Source organism: Ammospiza nelsoni, chromosome Z (assembly GCF_027579445.1).
Source record: "Ammospiza nelsoni isolate bAmmNel1 chromosome Z, bAmmNel1.pri, whole genome shotgun sequence".
In the NCBI taxonomy this organism is placed as follows: Eukaryota; Metazoa; Chordata; class Aves; order Passeriformes; family Passerellidae; genus Ammospiza; species Ammospiza nelsoni.
Window position 1 is genome coordinate 78,881,483 of NC_080669.1, and position 20,934 is coordinate 78,902,416.

The 20,934-nt window shown below is 46.2% G+C and overlaps 1 protein-coding gene across 4 annotated transcripts in view; it reads right to left on the reverse strand.

Moving 5' to 3' along the window:
* The window catches only part of RUSC2 (RUN and SH3 domain containing 2), a 50,711-nt gene that overhangs the window by 23,731 nt on the left and 6,046 nt on the right, over positions 1–20,934 (reverse strand). For 3 of the 4 annotated variants that reach the window (XM_059491772.1, XM_059491769.1, XM_059491773.1), the window contains exon 2: positions 11,473–11,578. The gene's annotated coding sequence lies outside the window, so the exon portion shown is untranslated. Of the gene's footprint in view, positions 1–11,472; positions 11,579–11,843; positions 11,978–20,934 lie in introns of those variants that run through there. The other variant, XM_059491770.1, reaches the window with a different exon arrangement.

Consider the following 20,934-nt stretch of genomic DNA (forward strand, 5'->3'; position numbering starts at 1 on the left):
CCACAGCAGGGTGAAGGCTCCTGAGATGACATCAAGAAATGGAGAGGACACAAAAGTCTCAACAGCACTGGAGATTTCTGGGCTTGCTGGGGATATGTAGCATCCCTATAATTAGAATCACAGAATCATAGAATATGCTGAGTTAAAAGGGACCCGTCAGGATTATCAAATCCAACTCCTGGCCCTGCATAGAGCACCCTAAGAATCACACCACTGCAGGGAAAAAAGGCTTGAAAGTGGAAAAATAGTGAAAAGGAAAAACAGAATTGTTGTCACTCAAGACAACTTGGCAGCTGGGGGATGCTAAGACTATTCACTGTGGGAAATTTCAAGTACTGTGTTTGCTTTGTGTTGTTTTCTGTCTGTCTTGAGAAATGGAATTTCTGTAGAAGACAACAGAATGCTGTCTGAATGATTTAAACTTCGTTCTTCACACACTTGGGTCTCCCCACTGGGACAAAGAGAGATAAGAAGCTTGGAGGTTACAGAAAGCACAGAACTGTGAAACACTGCACATGGGCCAGGCCCTTTGAGATGTGGAGGCCCAGGAACAGGCCCATGTGCTTTTGGTCCCTCCTAAGATGGAGTAAACTCAGCAGGGTATGTGTCCCCATCTGTTTTTGAAACCTTCCAGCCAGCGAGGTGACAGGATAAATCTACTCTTTGCACTGCAGCTGTGGATTGTGGTCACCTTGGTTACTTGCATCTGTCAGTTCACATAACCCTGCACCACGCTTTGGAAAGACCTCTCCAAGAGAAGTGACGTGTCACTTGCATTGAATTTTCTTCCCTAACCCTTACTGGAATCTGGCTTCAGGCAACATAGTGTTGGCCAGACCATGGCAAAGCAGATGACCTACTTATCCAAAGCTTATGAGAGGATAATTTTAGGAGCAGTCTGCACAAAAAAAAGCACACAAGGCCAGCTTTACCTCAAGTATCTTCCACCATCTTCATGACTTGGGGAAAAAAGACAAGCTAAGTCCTAAAATGGACACAAAGTCTGTCTTCACTGTGAACAAGGTCTTGCTGCAGTACAGATCAGCACATCCACACAGACTCCAGCCACTCTGTGGCTGTGTATCTTCCCTACCTTCCTTTCTGTGCAGATTAAAACTGGCATTGCACTTCTGTCCAGACTATGTACTGTAGGAATCACAGCTGCAAAACAATCCCTGCAAGAACAAAAACTCTCCCTGCAAGACAAAAGCATTAGTGACCACTTGAAAAAGCCTGACAAATAAAGAACTCAGCCTTAAAATAACTCTGTAAAAAGAAGCTGTAAAATTATGTTTACTGTCTCTTCAGCCCAGAGCGCCACATATGTAGGAATCACTCTCAAGTGAAAAACAAACATTTCTGGAATGGCAGGTTACAGCTGTACAACCTCATGCAGCTCAACAGAAGAAACAGAACTGACAGCAAAAGTGCTACAGGGGAGTCAAGTAAAACCACGGCCAGGCCAAGCTCTTGGAATAACAAAAAATCACCCCACAAGTCATGGTAAATAAAGCAGCTAGAAATGTCAAAAAGTGCCAGCAGGATTATTTTCAGACAGGAACACAGCAGTGCTGCAATGGTTTGCTGCCACACCCCAGTGAACAGGAGAAGCAGTGCAGGTATGGCATCACCCAGGAGTGATGGACATCGGGTCTGCAGGCAGCCTGAATGCCTGCATCGGCAAAGCTGCATTAAATGATGCAATCCTACACGGAAGTTAATGCACAGTGCATGCAAACAAATCAGGAGCGCCAAAATCAGGCACAAACAGAGCAATATCCCAGCAGCAGCCTGCTTTCACTCGATGTGCCTCTTCCACACTGCACATCCAAATGGTTTTTCAATCAGCAGCTGTGACCAACAGCTGACTCCTGCTAAGGCTGCAGGAGACTTTAACCCTTCCTAGCCCTAGGCTGTTCTACCAAGACCAGAAGAAATGCCTGGATACACAGGAAGACATTTTTCTGTGTCGCTTCTGCAGGAAGACACAATGGTCTGGAGGCTGGCAACTCCTTGATAGCATAGTACAAAGCAAAAAAGCTCAGTAGCCCAATAAAAGCAGCATCTGAGGAATTAATACATAGAATTTATCCTGCCTTCTGAAGGACTTTAAGACCACATATGATATACGTGTTGGTATATTAATTATATTATATTATATTATATTATATTATATTATATTATATTATATTATATTATCATGAATATATATAATGATACAATACAAACACATTATATAGATAATTTATCAATACATGGATATATATGATAATAACACTGATACCCAAATGCTTTTAGACCCAGGCTGGATTTTACAATCCCTTTAAGGCAGCTGGAGGACAAGACTGTTTAGCACTCATTTGAAAATGGAAATTGCCTGATTACTGCTAAGATCATGCATTTCTTGACCCTATTTTTGGCCAGGTAGCTGAACAAACAGGTCCTCTGCAGTCATGTCTGAATCTCATTTCAGCAGAGTTCAGTGTGGATAAAGATAAAAAAGGCAGAATTATTCCTGGAATGTTGAGACAAGAAGTGTCTGATGTAGGAACAAATCCTTGGGCCATTTTGAGACTACCCAGTCACACGCAGCCTCCTTCATTTGGGAGTAGTTTACATTGCACAGCATGTTTCATAACGTGCCCATCGAAATTTACAAGACTATACAATCATCTCTCAGTGTCCCTTTTGTTTTTTGGAATTCTTGCAAATTTTTGGAGCTTGTAACTTCCTGAACCAGTGCCTTCCACTCCAAATTACATGCCACGCTAGTGGTTATCTGTCAGTTCTTTTGAACATAGGGATATTTAACTTCATTACTTGTCCTTGGGCTAGGGCAGGGAGAGGATCATATTTTCTACTCAATTTGCCAACCTTCAGTGCCAAGATTTTGTTCTGCTCAAGCACAAGAGTATTCCCAGATCCTTGGTCCGATTACAAACCTCTCTCCAAGTGTCCTCCAGAAGTGTGGGTGTGTTTGTATGTTCACATGGCTGGCAGCAATGCAGAACTCAAGAGATTCTGGATGAAACCACAACATCAGTTTATATAACAGAATATTTTCCATGCAGCAGAACTAACAAAAGGCAAGCCAGAATCTTAATAAAATACTTATGAAGCAGACCAGACACTCCTAATGATTACACATATTTTCCTTCTGAGAGGGAAACATATCCCTTGTAGGGGCTGGCAACCCAAACTGAGCTCAGTTTGTAAAGCTCTATTCAGGACAGTTTATTTTAGGATATCACTCCACAAGACAGCTCATGTGCTAATTAGGCTTGGAATGACTGGGCTCAACAGAGCATTAAGGGTAAACTAAATCTGATAACCTTGGATTAACCAAGGTCTTCTGCTGATCATGTTGGGCCACACAAACCTATTGACTAGGGGAAAAAAAAAAAGAGGGCAAACAAGGATGATCCTTGACTCTGAGAGCAGTCAGAGTTCCAGGAGACCCACCAAGTCTACTGAAAGGATGGCCAGGTTGGATGGGGCTTTGAGCAACCTGGTCTGCTGGGAGCGTCCCTGCCCATGGAGGGGTGTGGAATGAGAAGGGAACTCCAGGGTCCTTCCCAACCCAAACCATCCTATGATTCTGTGAGTAGTCTGCCTTTAATCATTTCAGGGGTGTTTGAGACAACTGAAGAGACACTTTAAGACTGCAGGCTCCCAGATCTTTGCAGATAGGACACGTTCACATTTGAACATCTTCCTTCTTGAAGCTGTTGCGTACTTTCTGGACCATTAGTCTCAGACAAGACATGTAGCTGAGACAAACGTTTGCCTGTGTTAAGGCCTTGCACTGAGATGGTCCTTAACAAAACCACAAGGTTTTAAAGCTCTGCAACTTCTGAACACATTCTATAAATACACTGGGTAGTCTTATTCACAAGAATGCCAAGCCATTTGGGAATACTGCTGGGCTTTGAAGTTTGAAAGCAAGATTCATGGACTAATTAATCACAGTATGTGAAAAGTATTCATATTATCAGTTTCAAATAATCCTCCTTAATTTCCTGGAGTGCTTTCACATTACAATCAGGGCACCTCTAAAATCACTATTTTCTTTCTCTAGATTGTTCAGTATTTCATATCACAAACCCCACAGTTTCCCATTTGCCATAAGTAACTTCAATTTTTTCAATCTTTCCTCTTAAGAACATTTTCCAGGGACTTTTTCAGTTTCCTAGGCAGTTTCTCAATTCCCTCCAGCTATGCATTCATGCTTCTGAGCTGGGGTGACTAATTTTACACAGTTTTCCAATTGGCAGTGGGATTAGAAGCAGTAAAATAATCTTCCATTTAATTTCTTATGTACATTAACATCCATATGTATTTGCCTGCCAGTTAATGTCCCTTATGTCCAGGGTGACAACCAGTAAGTTTTTGCAGTTTAATAACATCAGTTTAATGAGCTGGAATGCATTTAATCAGTTTAATAATTTGGAATCTGACAAAGCGCACTTTTGTGACCATCTTCTCTTAGACACACTTATGTAACTTACCAGCAAGCTAAAAAATTTCAAGATTTCAACAAAACTAGCCTAGGAGAAATTGGGGGACGTTTTTAAACATATCTGTTCTCTGAGGAAAGCAGTTGGTTTTCCCTCGTCTCTGGAGTGTGGGTTTTGGAGCTTGCACTCTCAGGCTGCATAAATTCTCAGTATGTCAACAAGCAATTTCTCTTTGGGGTCCCTCAAGAGGTAGAAGGGTCCTCAAAGTCTTACTAGGGTCTGTGCTGAGGATATTTCTCCAAAGTTAATTTTTCCCACTAAAGCAGTGAGGTCTAGTGGCCTGCACCCTTGAAAGAATGTTCCCCTTTCATTTTGATGGGCAGGTGGAGAGGTTGTTGTGGTTTTTCTTTTCAACCTCAACTCATGCCAAGGGGAAAGCAGAAACAAGGCACTGGACCAAAATCCTGGCTGTTGAATGTACTCTGATTCTGAGCGGAATCACTCCTCAGTGCCCCTGGAACAATTACAAATGCACTATTTCAGTTTGGGGTGTTTCTCTACCTTGGGGTACCAAATAATGTCACCAGCACAAAGCCTGGGAGAGGTCAGGGTTATGGAGATGGAAATATTCTGTGGAGTCTCTGAAACTTTTGCTAAGTCACCAAGAAAACCAGAGATCACAGAAACCCCAGTGTATCCAAAATTACACCCGATGTCTCAACCAGATACAGCCAAGCATAAATTGAATGGCTGTGGCTGGAGCACTGCCACCTTTGTGCATCAACCACGCCCATGCCACTGCCTGTCAGTGCCAGGACACACCTGTTTCCTTGCAGTTTCTCCCCTCCTCCTCTCCTGTTGTGCTACAGACTGGGCAGCCCTCCTCACCAGGGTCAGGATGCTGGAGGTCACCCTGTGCTCCACGCTCCTCACCTCTCCTCTGACCAAGTGCCAAAACCAAAACCAGCCCCTCTGAGCAGCATGTGGGAGCAAACAGGCTGTCAGGCTTACTCTAATAAGCAGTCACCACCCTCAGAGTGCCTTATACAGTAATTATAAATAGCAAGGGGCTATGGAAATGAAAATGAGGGACATTACAAGGGGCTGAAAGTGGAGGAGACGTCTGCGTAAGGACAATGCTCTCCTCAACAGTATTCCAAGCACTGCAACCTGCAGTTGGAGGGCAGTAGAATAAGTTAGATGCCAAATCTCAGCAGTAGAGTAAGTTAGATGCCGTTGACAGTGGACAAGTGAGAGCAGCATGTTGCCAGTAGGAAATGGCTAAGTGTAGATGCCTGCTAAAATTCTCTTGCTGGTTTTCTGAAGGGAGCTACAATCACTGCTCAGGCTAAGACATACTTGGGCAAGAAACCCCTTGGAAGCCACAACAGCAATTCACAGGAGACCAAGTGGTGAAGGAGAGGTAGGCCAGAGTAAGCCTAACCCCAGGCAGATGGGTCACTCCAGGTATCAGCCATCACAATGAATTAGGCCAAGCCAAGGAAGATACACTGTGTGGGTCAACAGCATCTTGGGACCAGAGATATGAAATATTCACTCCTCCCACTGCATCTTCTCCTTGTGTGGGCTTATCATTTTGCCACCTGAGTTACTGGAAAAGGTTTGAGGGTGGGATTACAGGGAAAAACACCGTGTAAGCAAACACTGTAATGAACCTGCCTGCTAAGAGCAGAAAATTGTGCTAGCGAAATAATTAAGACAGGTCATTCTCCCTGCTAAGAAGGGCATCTGGGAGTACAGCTATGCCATCTGAGCTTACACAGGGGCTTACACATGGGAGTGAAGCCTGAGCATCCCTGCTCTTTGCCATGGGAACCCCAGAGAGGGACCAAAAGAAGTTATTTTGCTGAACAAACCTGGGTGAATTTGGCCTACAGGCAAAAGGAGGAAAAGCATCCATGTGGCTGGTCCTGCACCAGGCAGGCAGACCATAACAGAGAAGAACGAGCACACTGAAAGCATTTAGGGCATGTTCTTCCAGAGGCAATGGCAGCTACTGTGAGTTCATAAAGAATAAGATGAGGCTCTGGAGTCAAACTGATGAGATTAGTATAAATTGGGTAGGGAGCAAGGACTCTAGTCTGAGGTAACAGAGGGTCTGAGGAAAGTATCAGCTGAAAACCTGATATTTGCTACGGTTTTCCATACAAGTTTTAATTGAATATTTTTTCCCTACAACTCCCAGAGCAGAAACTCCCCTCTTCCCAAAAACAACTGCTAGCATCCATACACTGTGAGATATCTCTGACACTGTCCCCAAAAGCATAACAGGGCCAGTGACACTTGTTCTCTGCTTGCAGAGAGCATTTTGTGTTGGAGCACAGAGTGGCGGCTTGGTGGCAAGGCCAGTTTCCCATCACTTGCTCAGGGTCAGTACAAAGCATTGCCAATATGACTCAAATGTTGATTATTTATCACTCAAAGGTACTGCCAGCCCCACAGCCTCAGCACTGCCCAAAAACCAACACATGGTCTCTTTTCCAGGAGTCCAAACTCAGAACTTGAGCCTGAGCAAGAAGTTGCCATCAGCCTCATTACGGCCACTCACCAACACTACAGCTTTGCCTTCCCTCTCCATCTGATTTACAGCAGTTAACAAACACAGCGGGTTTTGGTTGGGTTTTTTATGCCACTACCTGTAAATTTAGCAACCAACAGCCTTGCCCAGTAAGAAGTACTTGCATGTGTCTGAGAGGTAATAAAAATATTGTCTGTATGATCCTGAGGCTGCAACACAACCGTGGTGAGGAGACAAAGAGCTTGCGGGCCAGCCTGCTTTTGTGCTCATCTTAACACATATGTCCTGGCTTTGACCCACTTTTTTCAGAAAATAAATATTAAAATAATTTTCATCAAGAGAGAAAACTGAATCAGAGACCAGAGGTATTTTGACAGCCCATTTCTTTCTTATTGGAGAGTAAGCAATTTTGAGATGAGTGTGAGCGCATGCAGGGAACCTGCTTGGCAGATAATAACAACAATGGCAAATCCCTGCTAAGGCTTGTTACCAATACAGCTGTCATTGATCACTGCTACTGATCTCACCCCCGGCCAGCCAAGCCCTCTCAGCTTCTTCAAGCCTTATCCAGCAGCCTCTCACATAGCTGGAATGTGTTGGTGGGCCTCTGGCTCTTTTGGGCTCATGGACTGGCCAAGCAGAAGCACTTTATCCCCATCACAATACTGCCCATGAAGCAGCAGAGACAGAAGACAAATGAGGTTTTCCACTGCCAGTCAGATTCCAATGGTTTCCACAGTAAAATCTTGTCCACTATGGGCCTTGATTCCACAGCTGACAGGAAGGTACCTCTACCTCCAATCCACCACCTCTCAAGTACCAGCAGAGATCTCCACATTTCTTACAATGGATTTACTTTTTTTGGGTTCAACTATCAGAATCTTGCCTACTGAGATGAGTTTTCACCCAGCACCCATGATACAGAAGTTGCTTTGGATTGAACATCTCAAACTGACCCAGTTTATATTAAACAGAATGGTAAAAAGCAAACAGAGCTGTAATGAAACGTTTTTAATTTTTAAAGAGCAGGTCTCTGGCGCGTCAGAGCAAACAGTTATAATGCCAACAAGAACAAAAAGCTTGGAGAAGTACTGCAGAAAATATTTTGAAATTAAGTTTAAAAAAAAAAATCTAGACTCACCAAGACAGATGAGGGGATTAGAAGAGAAAGGCTCCTGATCAACCTGAATGAGTAACCACACCGAGAAGGATATTAGTGGTAAGAAAAACAGCACCTTCAGTGGTGTTTTGGCAAAACAAATATTGAAGCTGCATCAATGACAGGTTGGATAATACAGGGGGAAGAAGGGGCAGAAAAGGAAATTAGCTTTTGACTGGAAACAAATTCAAAAAGATGAAAGCACTCAAGTCAGAAGGACATGTTATTGAAAGAAGGACATGAACAATGAAAGAATCGCTGGTTGCTCACAGCTGGCAACTGCACTATTGATAAAAATACCCATTAGAAAAGAGAGGAAAAAGGTGAAACCATGTGGCTGACAAATATTAAAGGCAAAAGTCTTCAGCTATTCTGCAAAGGCAGGGAAAGTGACCCATGTTAGATATATCAACCTGCCCTTACTATTACATAAGTCTTTCAGAAAACACTAGAAAAGAAAAATAAGACAGGGAAATAAATTAAAAACAGGGCAAAGCGCAAGATGGGGCTACAAAAGTCAGAGTATTGTCTGGGTATCAGGAACCACACCAGAGTGACATCTCTACTCACCAGGAACATCAGACTGGAAGAAAATGAAGATGTCTGGGACTAAAAATTTGTTCTTTGTTTGCTCACACAGCCTCAGACACCGGACAAGCAGTAATGGAGCTGTGGGCAGACCATTGCTGAGTTCACAGCATATTCTCTTGGGCCACCTGCACTTTCTGCAATGCAGGTCCAGGTCCCTCGTATCTAGAGATCCAGCTGCACTTTATCTCCATCATCTGCATCGGTGCAGTGAGGAAGAGACAGTCCTGTGGATGATTTCAGCCAGTTCCACTCACCAGAACCTCTTGCCCATCTTTCAAGCGTCTCAGAGATTATCTGTGCACTCTCACTGCTTAACAGATGCTCCTGTAAGAGTGGTACCTACTAGCCAGGCACAGCCTGTATGCCCTGGGGACATTCCCACCCACACAGAGGAGGCTGCATCACCTTTTTTTTTTTATTCCTTAAGGCAGGCACTGTACACACATATATACATATACATATTTGAGTTTTCTTAGACATGCTGATGCAGGTATGTGTGTCTGTACATTCTGCTGCACATCCTGCCCTCCAGCCCGTGATGTGCTGCACACAGTCACGCTGTTGTTACCCACCACCCATCTCCCATAGGAACCTGCTCTGCAGCAGCAAACCCAGTCTGGTGCACATCTGCAGACACATCCCGCTCCCTGCTCCCATCAGCCTGAAAGGGCTGGATTCTGGGAGACACAGAGAGGTTTTCCAATGTCCAAGAGCAAGACAGGGGTGAGAAGGAGCTGCAGTTCAGGAAGCCTTATGTTGCTTCCAGGATATTGTCATCGATCTGCAAGAAGGCAACACGCCACTTTGAGATTTTGCTGGAAGCCCTCTCCTCCTTACCTGGCTCACCCTGTACCGAAACTCTGGGTTTGCCTTCATCACTGGGGATAAAGGCTGTGGAGCCTTGTCACTCCATAGGGACGGAGGGGAAGCAACCAAACGAGAACCTGCAGCATCAAAATGGTTCCTCCGGAGAACTACTGCAGAAAAGGCTGTGCTGAGGATCACCCCCACCCCCACAAACCCTGCAGGGCTGCACACAGCACTGAGCGTCGCGGGGAACACAGTGAGAGGCTGGAAAATGACAACAGAAACAACACATTTGCATTCCCTGACAATGACAACCCTGAATTTCCCCTCTGTGCAGTCTCCCACTGGTCTCTGACCCAAACCTCCTGCTCCCCCAGCCCTGCAATGCCTCCCATCTGCCTTCTCTTTCCATGGTTCCTCTGCAGCTCTGCTAAACATCTACCATTTTATCTACATTTTTCCTGTCATCCTGTTGTTCTTTATAGGCCTAAAAAGCTCTGTCTGAATTACTCCCGGGTCACTGGCAAATGGGAAAAAATTTTCGTAAATAGGTAAGACCTGCCAAGCTCACTCTTTAGCAACACTGGTATAAAAGGCTGCAGGTGTGTGGAAATAAAAATACAGATCTCTACTTCCCTTGTACTTTAGTACACCTTTATGACACCCATCAATCCCCACATTGTCTGATATGATATTCTCTGACTGCCATTTACTTCATATTCACCCAAAATCCTGCAACTGCAACCCCACACACTCAGCATTTTCCATAACTCCAAAAGTCTGGATCTGCTATTCGATTATCTCCTTTTGCTATGACATTCCCATTTGCACATTCCCCTACAGCCGCGTCACTTTAACACATATACCAAAATCTCATTCTTTTATACTTTTGCTTTATTGTTCTCACTGTCACATTGCCCCTCCAGCATCTATATCTCTATCCCACATATATCCTTCTCTTTGTTTGAGCCCTTCTCCTATTTGCAGAGGCAATTTAATGGAAGGATTTGTGCAGAGGGTGGGGGAGGGAGGAAGAAGAAGGAAGGCAGGGAGGGAAAAGAGGGATTTGGCTATAACAAGACCATGTAATTAAGCTCCAGTAACTGGTACCCAGCCCGGACCCCTCATTTCAGTAATTAAAAGCAGTAATTCCTCCATTCCCAGATAACCTTTCTCATCTGATCTGTGAAAAGAGGCAGGGAGAGTGCATCCATTTACACAGCCAGCACAGACACACCCTGGCAACACAAAGGACTCCAGCCTGCACAGAGCCCGTGTGTCACTCAGCAGAAGGACAGCGTTTTACATGCCACGATATTTACCCTAATGCCTTTTGAACAAACGATTTACCAGTATTTAGGGGAGGGAAAAAAGAAGGAAAAAAAAAAAAAAAGCCGTAAAAAGAAGGCAAAAGCCACAGTGACAGCAACCTTTCCTCTGTCTGAGCCCTTTGTCTCTGTCTTTTCATGGAAGCGCTGTCTGTCAAAACAGCTTTTGAGCTGCACAGCAGCATCACCGCCAGGGATGCTCGGGGAGCATGGCAGCACCGGGACCACAACAACCCCAATCCGTGCGGGCTGGGCTGCCATGGCAGGCACAATGGAGAGCTTGTGGAGGCACTGCCAGGGCGAAGCACGACTCGCCTCTACACAGCCAGCCCCGGGCGTGACAGCTGCTGTTTCACAGCTACAATGGACAAACACACATTCTGCGCGGCAGCCACAGCCTCCTCGCCCGCTCCCATCCATGACAGCCACGGCCAGCTCCAAAGCAATGCAGCCTCTGAAGAGACAAAGCAACCCTAAAATCCTTAAGCTCCGTCGGCTAGCTGGCACCCTCCACAAAAACAAACTGGCCACCGAGCGGCCTGAAAACCAACAGCACAGCTGACACCCGCCCCGATAATTCATCCATCTCACCTTTCCACAGATCCTCCGTCCCCCGTCTCCCGTCAGCGAACACACTCTGCTCCGGCACTCCTGAGCGCTCAAATTCCAGAAGGCTCCGCGCTCTCTCACCAGGATGCTGTGGAAAACACAAGAGTCAATTTTTTTTTCGTTTCTGATTTTTTTTTTTTCCCCTCACAGCTGCATCCCTGGCAATGCAGAAGGTCTGCGCAATCACATCTCCGATGCTCCTGCTGCTGCTGCTGTGACGTTGCTGCATGTGAAGGAGCAAGCATGCCCACAGCACCGCCACTTCAGCTCGCAGTCAGTCCCCGTGGAACTCAGACAAGGCAGGGGATGGGAGGGAGCAGGAAAGGAGGGGATGATGGAGGATTGATTCTTACAGGAACAGGGAAATCAGGTAGGCAGCATTAGGAGAAATAAAAAGATCGAAGCCTGTGCTGTAAAATAGAGCTGCAGCATCCTGTTTTGCGATGAGACTGGATTTTGGATGCTGTGTGCTTGCAGGCTGCCTGATCTCTTCACCCTGTCTTTGCAAAGGAAAGCAAAATGGACTGGAGTGTTCCTACTGTTGATAATGGCAGCTAGAACCCTTGGAGATAAAATGGCAGTCTGCAAAGCAATGCAGAGGAGGAGGAGGAGGAGGATGGGAAGACTGCAAGAAGCTTCCTGAAGCTTCTTTACATTTCTGTAGTGCCTTGCCCTAGACAGCTTCATCAACAGCATCTATACAGCATCCCTGAAATGCAGACACCTCCAGAGCAAGACACAACCACCACCACTTCCCACAGTGCTGAAGCCACCTGGCAGGGGCAGGATGTCTGCAGTCCCTGCTCCCACAGCGGGCCTCAAATCAAGGTCCCACCAACTTTTAGCTGCAGTTTGTGATTAAAGCCCATGACCTGGGCTAGATCCCAGCCTCTCGCAACTCACAGCAGATCTTCCTACCTGAACCAGGGGGTTACAACCTGCACAGCTCAGTCTCTCTTGCTACCTGGAAGGGTTTTTCCCTATCTGCCTTTCCAGAGGCAGCTGGTGCGAAGGGATGATGGAACTTGCTTAATAGGCGGAGTAGTGCGGCTCCTGACAGGGCATAGTAGCTGTGCAAGGGACAAATGTGGCTGCTTTTGCTTTTCTACCCGCTGGGGCATAACCACACACCCCAGAAACTCAGCTGTGCTCTGGCCTGTGCTGTCCCAGGGCAGATGTTTCTAGTGCTGGAGCAGCATCCATCCTGCAGGGACCACTCACATTACTGCCCTTTCTCATCCAGCCCCGTGCCTTCAGCCCTGTGTAGAGCCAAGCACAGCCCGGAAATTGGAGCACCCACACTGGAAAAAGCAAAAAAAAACCTGTGAGCCCCAACCTTCTAAACTGAGGCTCTGTAGGAAGTGAGCAGATCAGAGCAAGGCAGAGAAGCTGTAAAATTGTTACATGAACACAAAATTCTATGAAATTAAGAACTGCCACATGGCTAAGTACTTTTTACTTTATGCCGTGATGTACCCAAAGCAGCAAAGAAGTAACACAAATACAACAACCCAGACAATATAGAACTTTACAATATAGAACTTTTACCTCTGGAGAGGTCAAATAAAAAAAGTTATGACATAAAAAGCTATGACAGAAAAGTGTTAGACATTACTGGAAGTGGCTGCCAATTATCTCAGATCCAAGAATACTACAAACTTTTAAAATATCTCTTCAAGAAATACTTAAATCAGATTTCTGTCAGAAAACCATGGGGCTAGGGGGTGGTTCCTACCAAGGGCTTCAGAGGCAGGAGTCGAGTGTTCCCCCTAGCTCAGGACCATTCCACTGGGAAAAGAGGAAGGGCCTTGGGCTGTAGGCTGTGCAGACTGTTTGCAATGCACTGGAGCCAGCATCACACAGCTCTGCTACTCACCTCCAAACCACAGTGAATGATCACTCTACCAGTCCCAGAGGTCAGGCTCCACAGGCCAGGTCCTTCCCAAGAAGTCAATGTACTGGTCGTATCAGCAGCACTTTCTGCTCCCCAGCCCACTGCCCGCCTTTCCTGGGATGCTTGGGACCCACTCCACCAGCTGGTCCTGCTCAAGAGGCAGGGACAAGCCCCCAGGAGGATGCAGGAGTGAGGGACCTACGTCCCTGCCTGGCCATTGCAGCAAGCAGAAAGCGAGTCCTGGCAGGCTCTGCTCCAGCCAAGCTGCTGTAAATGAGACTATTTACTGTGCTCCCATTAACGTGCAGCCCCAGGACCCCCGTTTGGCCAGTCCCATTGTACTGTCAGTGTTAATTAAGGCAGGCTCAAGCAGATATCTCCGGCCCCTTTAGCTGGGACAGTCAGGGAGCAACAGCGAGGAGAGAGACGGAGAGTTTCAGCTGTGGAGCTCTGTGCAGAACAAGGAGCATTTGTTACCCAGGAGACTCGTTCCCACAGCAGAGAGGAGAATGGAAACTATTTCGGTGCCCTCCCCAGTCCTCCACAAGCATTGCCAATGCTGACGCCAGGAGGTACAAATGCTGGCAGGCTGAGTGCTTGCCTTCATCCCTGCCCCTGCCACAGGACACTGGCATTAACCAATTCCCTGACAGCAACGCCTGTCTGGGGTAGCAGACACACACACCAGAGCAGATGGAGTCGGGGGGTTTTTCTTTACAATCAGACAGAGCAGCAAAGCAGACAAGGGGTTCCTGAAGAAGCACTCCTATTTATAGGTCAGTTCCCAACATAAACGTCTGTACCCTCCTCCCCAAAATACATTCTGCATGTTCCCCAGATCTCAAACTCACATGGCCTCGACCCTCTGCAGCACACACCCCTCTGCAGCATCTCCCTCCCCAGTCTGCCTCCCTCAGCAACAGCACTAGGAACTGACAGCCTGTCCCAAAGCTTTGCAGGCAGCAGGAGATCTCAGGTACTAATTAATAAGGAAGAACAAAGCCCTTTCTTGCAGACTGTCTTCTAGGAGATGACTTCTATTTGATCACAGAGATGAGTCAGTGCAAGAGGGGAGCATGGCTGACTCCACGGTGTCATGCAAGGAGGAAGCAGGGATTCTGCAGGCTGGTGACTGTATTCCTTGGAGAAGGAAGGTGAGAGAGAGAGATGGAGGAGTCAAGACATGCCTGCCCCTGCAGTAACAGGGGTTCCCATCTTGCTTCACCTGGTCAGGTGCTTCTCACAGACTCCAGCACCCTCCAGTGTAGGTAGCTTGGCAGGAGAAAATTCCTTTTTAACCAGTATCAGTCTCAATGTCCACAAGCATCCCAGGTGTTGGGCAGGATCTTTGCAATCCTGCCTCTTTACCCCATGTTGCAGGGCTGAATGCACAACCCAATCTCCCACCTGTGAATTCCAGTAAGGAGGCACATCCTCCTCCCAGTCCTGGGCTGCAGCAAAGCTTACCTCTCTGGGGGAGCCACAGGTGTTGCACTCACACTGGAAGTGAGCTGTACATGGACATGGAGTTCTTGCTGACAACAGCTAGGTCACAAATATATCAACTGGGTGTTAGAAAGCCCAACACATTTCAGTCTTGGGCCTATTCCTTCATATACTATGCAGGAATTGGCTGCTAAGGTCAGCACATGCCGACGTACAAGAAGAACCCATTCCATTTTTGCCACAACTGTGGCAGTAAAATCACCCACCAGCTGACCCAGCCTCCCACCTATTTGCTGTAAATCTGCTCCAGTGATGCATGAACTGGAAACAGCTCAGCCCCAGATTCCAGTCAGCTCTCTGGGCTGTAGCTCTGACATCAAGCACTATGCTAGGACAGGTCTTTAATCACCTCTCACCATCAGGTGTGGGGCACAACCTGCCCACCCTTGGAACTGCCAGGCAGCCCCAGCTGCTGCCTCCAGCTTACAGCTGTACCCCAGCAAAGGGAGCTGTCTGACACCTCCTCCTAAAGGGTGGGCATTTTGACCAAGCCCTCATTACCTTCAGTGTGTCCATGCCTCTCGAGCAAAAAGAAGGTGGTACAAGCAACAGCAAGCTCTCCATCACAGCAGAAAACCTGTGCCTTGCTATCTGCACATGCAACAGCAGGAACATGCCTGGGATATACTTTCTGGCCACATTTGTATTGGTCACAGGGACATCTTCACTCTTTCCTATGTGCTGGACCACTCAGGAGCGAGGCAAAGGCAGCTCAGTCTTCCCACCCTGCTTACCCATTGTTTGTGGCAGCAATCTAAATCCCATGGCAGCCCCACACAGCACCAACACCATCCAGGCTGTTTGGGAAATGCCAGAGAGAGAGATGTTGGTCAGAGTTGAACTAAGAGCATGGGTCTGCCCAACTGGAGCAAGAGTCCACCAGAAAACCGGAGCCAACACAAAAGCAGATGATGAAACTTCATGATAAAGGAAAACTAAAATAATTCTCCATTCCTTCAAGGTCAAACAACATCTCTCTCTCTGACACACAGGGATCAATGTGGGCTGATTGTTATTGACATATGCTCAGCATCTTTTCTGTTCAGTGGGAACAGACACAGGAGCTTTTGAGTGAGGGGTCAAAAATCCAAGCAGGCTGATAAAAACATATGTTAGCACAGTGGAAATGCCTGCCCTTAGCCCTCACATTTCCCTCGGGGATCACCAACCGATCCACACTGAGACTGCCTTCCAAGGGGAGCTGAGGACAGAGGCACAGGAGTCTGTGAGGTTTTGCTGGTCACAGACACATTCTCAACATCAAAATTCACCATCCCAGCATGATGACCCTATGTCCCAGTGAGCCCTGCCCACTGCCCGCAACAGCAGTACTGATTTCTTCAGGGCCAGCGACCCAAGGCAGGAGCCACACCTCCAAATGAGGAAATGGCTTCAAAGGGGAAAGTTGTTGCTGTTTTTTTAAAGAAATTGGACACTTCTTGTTGCTTGCTGTCTTCTAATAGAATTAATTCCCCGAGTTCAGTCCTCTGATGTTTAAGAACATTCTCTGACTTTCCAGCTTATCTTTATCCATGCACAGCTCACCCCTATTCACTCATGTTCCAAAAATGAGCTTTAACGTCAGCATTTATCCAGCCTGTGTTTAAAGTCATATCATTTGAGTTCTCTAATCACTTCACATTAGGTAGACTTTCCATTTCTTTGATCATATCCATATTCCTTCTCTGGACCCGACCCAGTTTGCACACAGCCTTCAGAGAGTGACTGGAAATGTTCACAATCTTCCAAGCAAGGACTCCCATGCCTTAAAATATACTAAAATTTCCCCATGTCTGCTAGAAATGCTTTGACCAATGTGTCCCATTGGATGACATGTATCTTTTCCATGGCTACATCATGTTAGATGCTGACCTTGTACATCACTCTGAGACCCTGAGTTTTCCCCCCACTATCACTTTCCCCCAGTGAGCCTTCAGACAGAGCTGAACTTTTTTTGCTCATTTCTCAGGCACACAGCCATTCAATTTTGAATGATCCAGTTCCCATTTGTACTGTTCCTTAAGGAATAATCCCAGCTCTTTATACTGAATAACACTGAACAGCCTCTGATGATGCTTCCTTAGCTTTGTGTCTTTACAAAATATCACTATTGAAGTTTTAGTTTTTGGAGCACAGAGCATTATTTCATGTTTAGAACAGCTTCCATTTTGAGGCTGATCTCCACTAACAACTTCCCTTCAGAGCAGTAGCTCCTCTTTCAACATTCCTGTTATCTTCCTCTAGTCTGCTTACTGCCTCTTACTTCTCAAAGGGTACTATGAATGGAAGAATTACACACGGATTAAAGGGAGGCAGGACAGGCACTTGAGAGATCCATTTCAGGTTATTAAACAAACAAAATACCAGCAAATGTCCAGGAACAAATAGACAGGATAGGGTACTTTGTGTCCTGCTCCCTCTCTTTGCTGACCATCTGCAATCACTTCTAGAAAAATCATACTGGGCAAGGTGGTTCCTCCATCCCAATCACCGTCTGAATTCCCAACTTGCTGTACTGAGGTCAAATCCTTCCTAGTGCTGGCAATTGATGCTTCACTGCCCAGGAACAGAGGCCCTCACAAGCTCCATAAAAAGTCACAGCTCCCAGATTGGGCTAGTGCTGGCACGGCTCCGCACAGGGCTGGGCTCAGTTCCACATACCTCCACACTACTGAGGCATCTATGGGAAAACTAAACCCTGCCCACAACCAGCTGCCTGTCTCCAGGCCTTTCCAGCTCAGGATTCCAGTATGTTTGCACCCCAAAGGAGGCTGGGGTAACAGGGAGATGTGAATCACTTGGAACTCTGTGTGAAAGGGAGAAATGACCCTACACCCCAACTCTTAATGTGCATCTTCTACTCCTAATACTTAGTAATGCCAAAGCAAGAGCACAAAAAAGTAGCTGGATGTTTCTAGACATAGGGAAATCAGAACACAAACAGCAGAGCAGCTCCTGGATCATGTCTGAAGGCTCAGCTTGGATCTGATAAGCCAGGCTCATAAAGCTGCACAGAAAATCTTAAATTAAAGCAAAGCCTGGACATAACTGATCTAGACTGAGGTTTCAGGGTGTTTGAAGTAGGAGCTCAGCTCTAAGAGCAAAGCTGTTTCTCCAAGCACTCACTCGGATATTGATGCTGCACTTACTGGGAATATAAACTCGCACCAGTCAAAACCTTGGCAAAAGAAGCAGAAAGGGTATTATTAAAAAAAATTTTAAAAGCCTTTTAATCTGGCAAACAATCATTCTGAATCACTCTGAGCAGACATGGTAACAGTGGATATTAAGGTGTTAATGGCTTCACTCCTATTAAAATTAGTTTTCAAAGGATCAATGCTGCCCCCAAAGCACCATTTACCTAAATAACTAGTTTCACAATAACTTAATAGTTCCCCACTGCCATGAGGAAAGCCTTAAGTTGCCACATAACATAATACACTGGGGCTGGTGAACTTGGCACCCACAGCACTGCTGCATTCTGACCTCAAATAAAAATTATGTACTTCCAACTAAGCAGATGAGAAGCTGCAGGGCTGAGCTGAATGTGCAGCCCAGAAATGGTTCACTGTGCACGCAGCACGCACTGCCCGAGGACGGTGACTGTTCATGGCTCCCATGATGTGCAGCAAAGTGACATTCCCTGCCCACTCCAGGGGCACGGCTGGCCTGACTCAAAGTGAGGGTGACTGCACTGCACACAAGGCTCAGCTCACAGCAACTGCAATGGAAGGGATGAAGCAGAGAGAGGGCAAGCAGAGGAGAAGGAAAACATCACTGTTGGACGCACAAGAGGCCACATCCAAGAATGGAAAAAACCCTCCTGCCCTCTTGCTCAAAGACTGAGTCATAAATATTTCAGTTTTCCAAGGCAACAGTAAGTATGAAAACTGTTCTGGATTTCCCTGCCCAGGGCAGGGAGGTTGGAACTAAATGATCTTTGTAAGGTCCCTTCCAACCCAAATCATTCTATGGTCATATGATTCACACAGAAAACCCTCATTAACATCACTCTGCACGTGCCAAACTCCTTCCCTCCCATCCTCGTTCTGAGCAACAGCAAAAGTCAAACAGAGACATCCCTGAATTCGCCAAAAAGAACAGAAAGTTCCCAATAGAGTTCCCAGCTCTCAAACATTCCCACTCCACTTTGCAACGAAGCCCAGGGAGTACATAACCACTTTATTAGAGACACATGATATCAGTTATGGCTGTTTGTCCTGATTTTCCCTTTAAAGTTTCTCCAGTTACCACCCACACTGGACACACAGCGTTGCTCTGCACTGTTACCTGCCCCAGCTGTTTTAGTGGCAAATAGAGCAGTGTCTTGGCAGCTGCAAAGCACTCTGTGATTGAAAGACTCTTGAAGATTCACTCCATGCTCACCTATCAGCAGCAACAGAACAGCACAATATTGGCAGGCACAGGGCTCCAGAGCTATACTATTGACTGCCTGGGCTGCTGAGCACCCACATCCCAGCAGGCACCTAAAAAAGCTGCAAAGGGGAGAGGGAACAGGACCACTGAAAACTTCTTGAGGCCCTGTCTGCCACTTGTACATTCACCTGCTGGCTCTCAGATGGAGCAGTTGTCTCTTACCCTTCACCTGTGCTGTCTACAGCCCTGTTAGCTGAAGGGATAAGGGCTATACACAAACAGCAAATTAGCATAAATTATATCCACTACCACAGCACTTCACACAGCACGGACTGCACATCCCCACCTTTAATCACTGTGCACGACTTGCTCATTCAGAAGGGAGCTGTGGTAACTGCAGATCACAGGCAGAGCTTGAGCAACAGTGGCATTTGGCTTTGAAGCAGGCAAACAGTATGTAGGGCTGTGTGAATAGGCATGTCTTGCATGTGCAACACTTGGAGTCATCCTTCCCCTCTGCCCACACTGGCACACAGCTCATGGACGTACCCTAAATGGACAAACTGCTGAGAGCTTAAAGACAACACAGAAAAAAGAACAGAAAGGAGTAAGCTGCAAAGCAAGTGGGTTAGTTCTCAGGGGAAAAGCAGGGGGTGCATTAAAGCATTCCAAAATGTATAAAAGGCTGCTGCCAAGGGTAAGTGGACAAGCTGCTCTTCACGTCCTCAACAACAAAAAAAGGATCCCTGAGAGCCACCCAGGGGAGTTGAGGTATAACAGATAAAACTAACCATTCACTATTCCACCAAAAAAGCATAACAGTCAGGAAGTAAATCAGTTTTCTTAAAATTTTCCATGGTCTTTTGTATCTCAGAAGCTCTTTGCTTTACTTATTTAAAGGTATGCATACCTGTTAATCTTCACAGGCCCTTACTGTTAAAAAATGGAAACAATATATTTTTCCAACTTCATTGCAAAACAAATGCCCATGTTACTATCTTGGTCAACTCACTGCATTAGGAAATATCAACAGAAGGAAGAGACTGAATTGCTAAAATGAAGTATGTAGCAGGTATTGGTCCTGATCAATGTCAGCTTCCAGAGATTAAATAAAGAAACCCAAGGAATGGCATAGAAATGGCATAGCCCAGGTCCACCGTGCCTGCTAAGGGAGACGTGATTATTACATGGCTTTTGGAGGTCTTACTGTCGTGTGACTTCTGTTTGACTCAGAGAAACAGGAAGCCTCTAATGCAGGATTAAAAGCTGAGAGCAATTTATTCTGTGAGGCAGAATACCTGGAGAAACGCAAACATGATCCTGGAAAGACACAGCAAATGCACAGGTGCAGCTGCGAGTACAACAGCATCCTGTGCCAGCTGATCTGGCTGCTAATCCACCTGGCTGTTAAAAACATACTCCAGATGTATCTTTTCCCTAAGCAGAATATGCTCTCTGTGAGCTTTCAGCCAGTGGATTTCATCCACCACAACAAAGAGACCTTTTCCTCAAGAATTCAGTCCTCTTGGAGACAATCCTTGGTCACAGCTGAGAACCCTTCTAAATTTCTCTCTGGTTATTATTAACAACCTCCCATCTACCAGGGCAAGCTGTCATGGATCATCAGTCAGCTGTATTCAAGGTCTCCATGTCAGGTCAGCCCATGA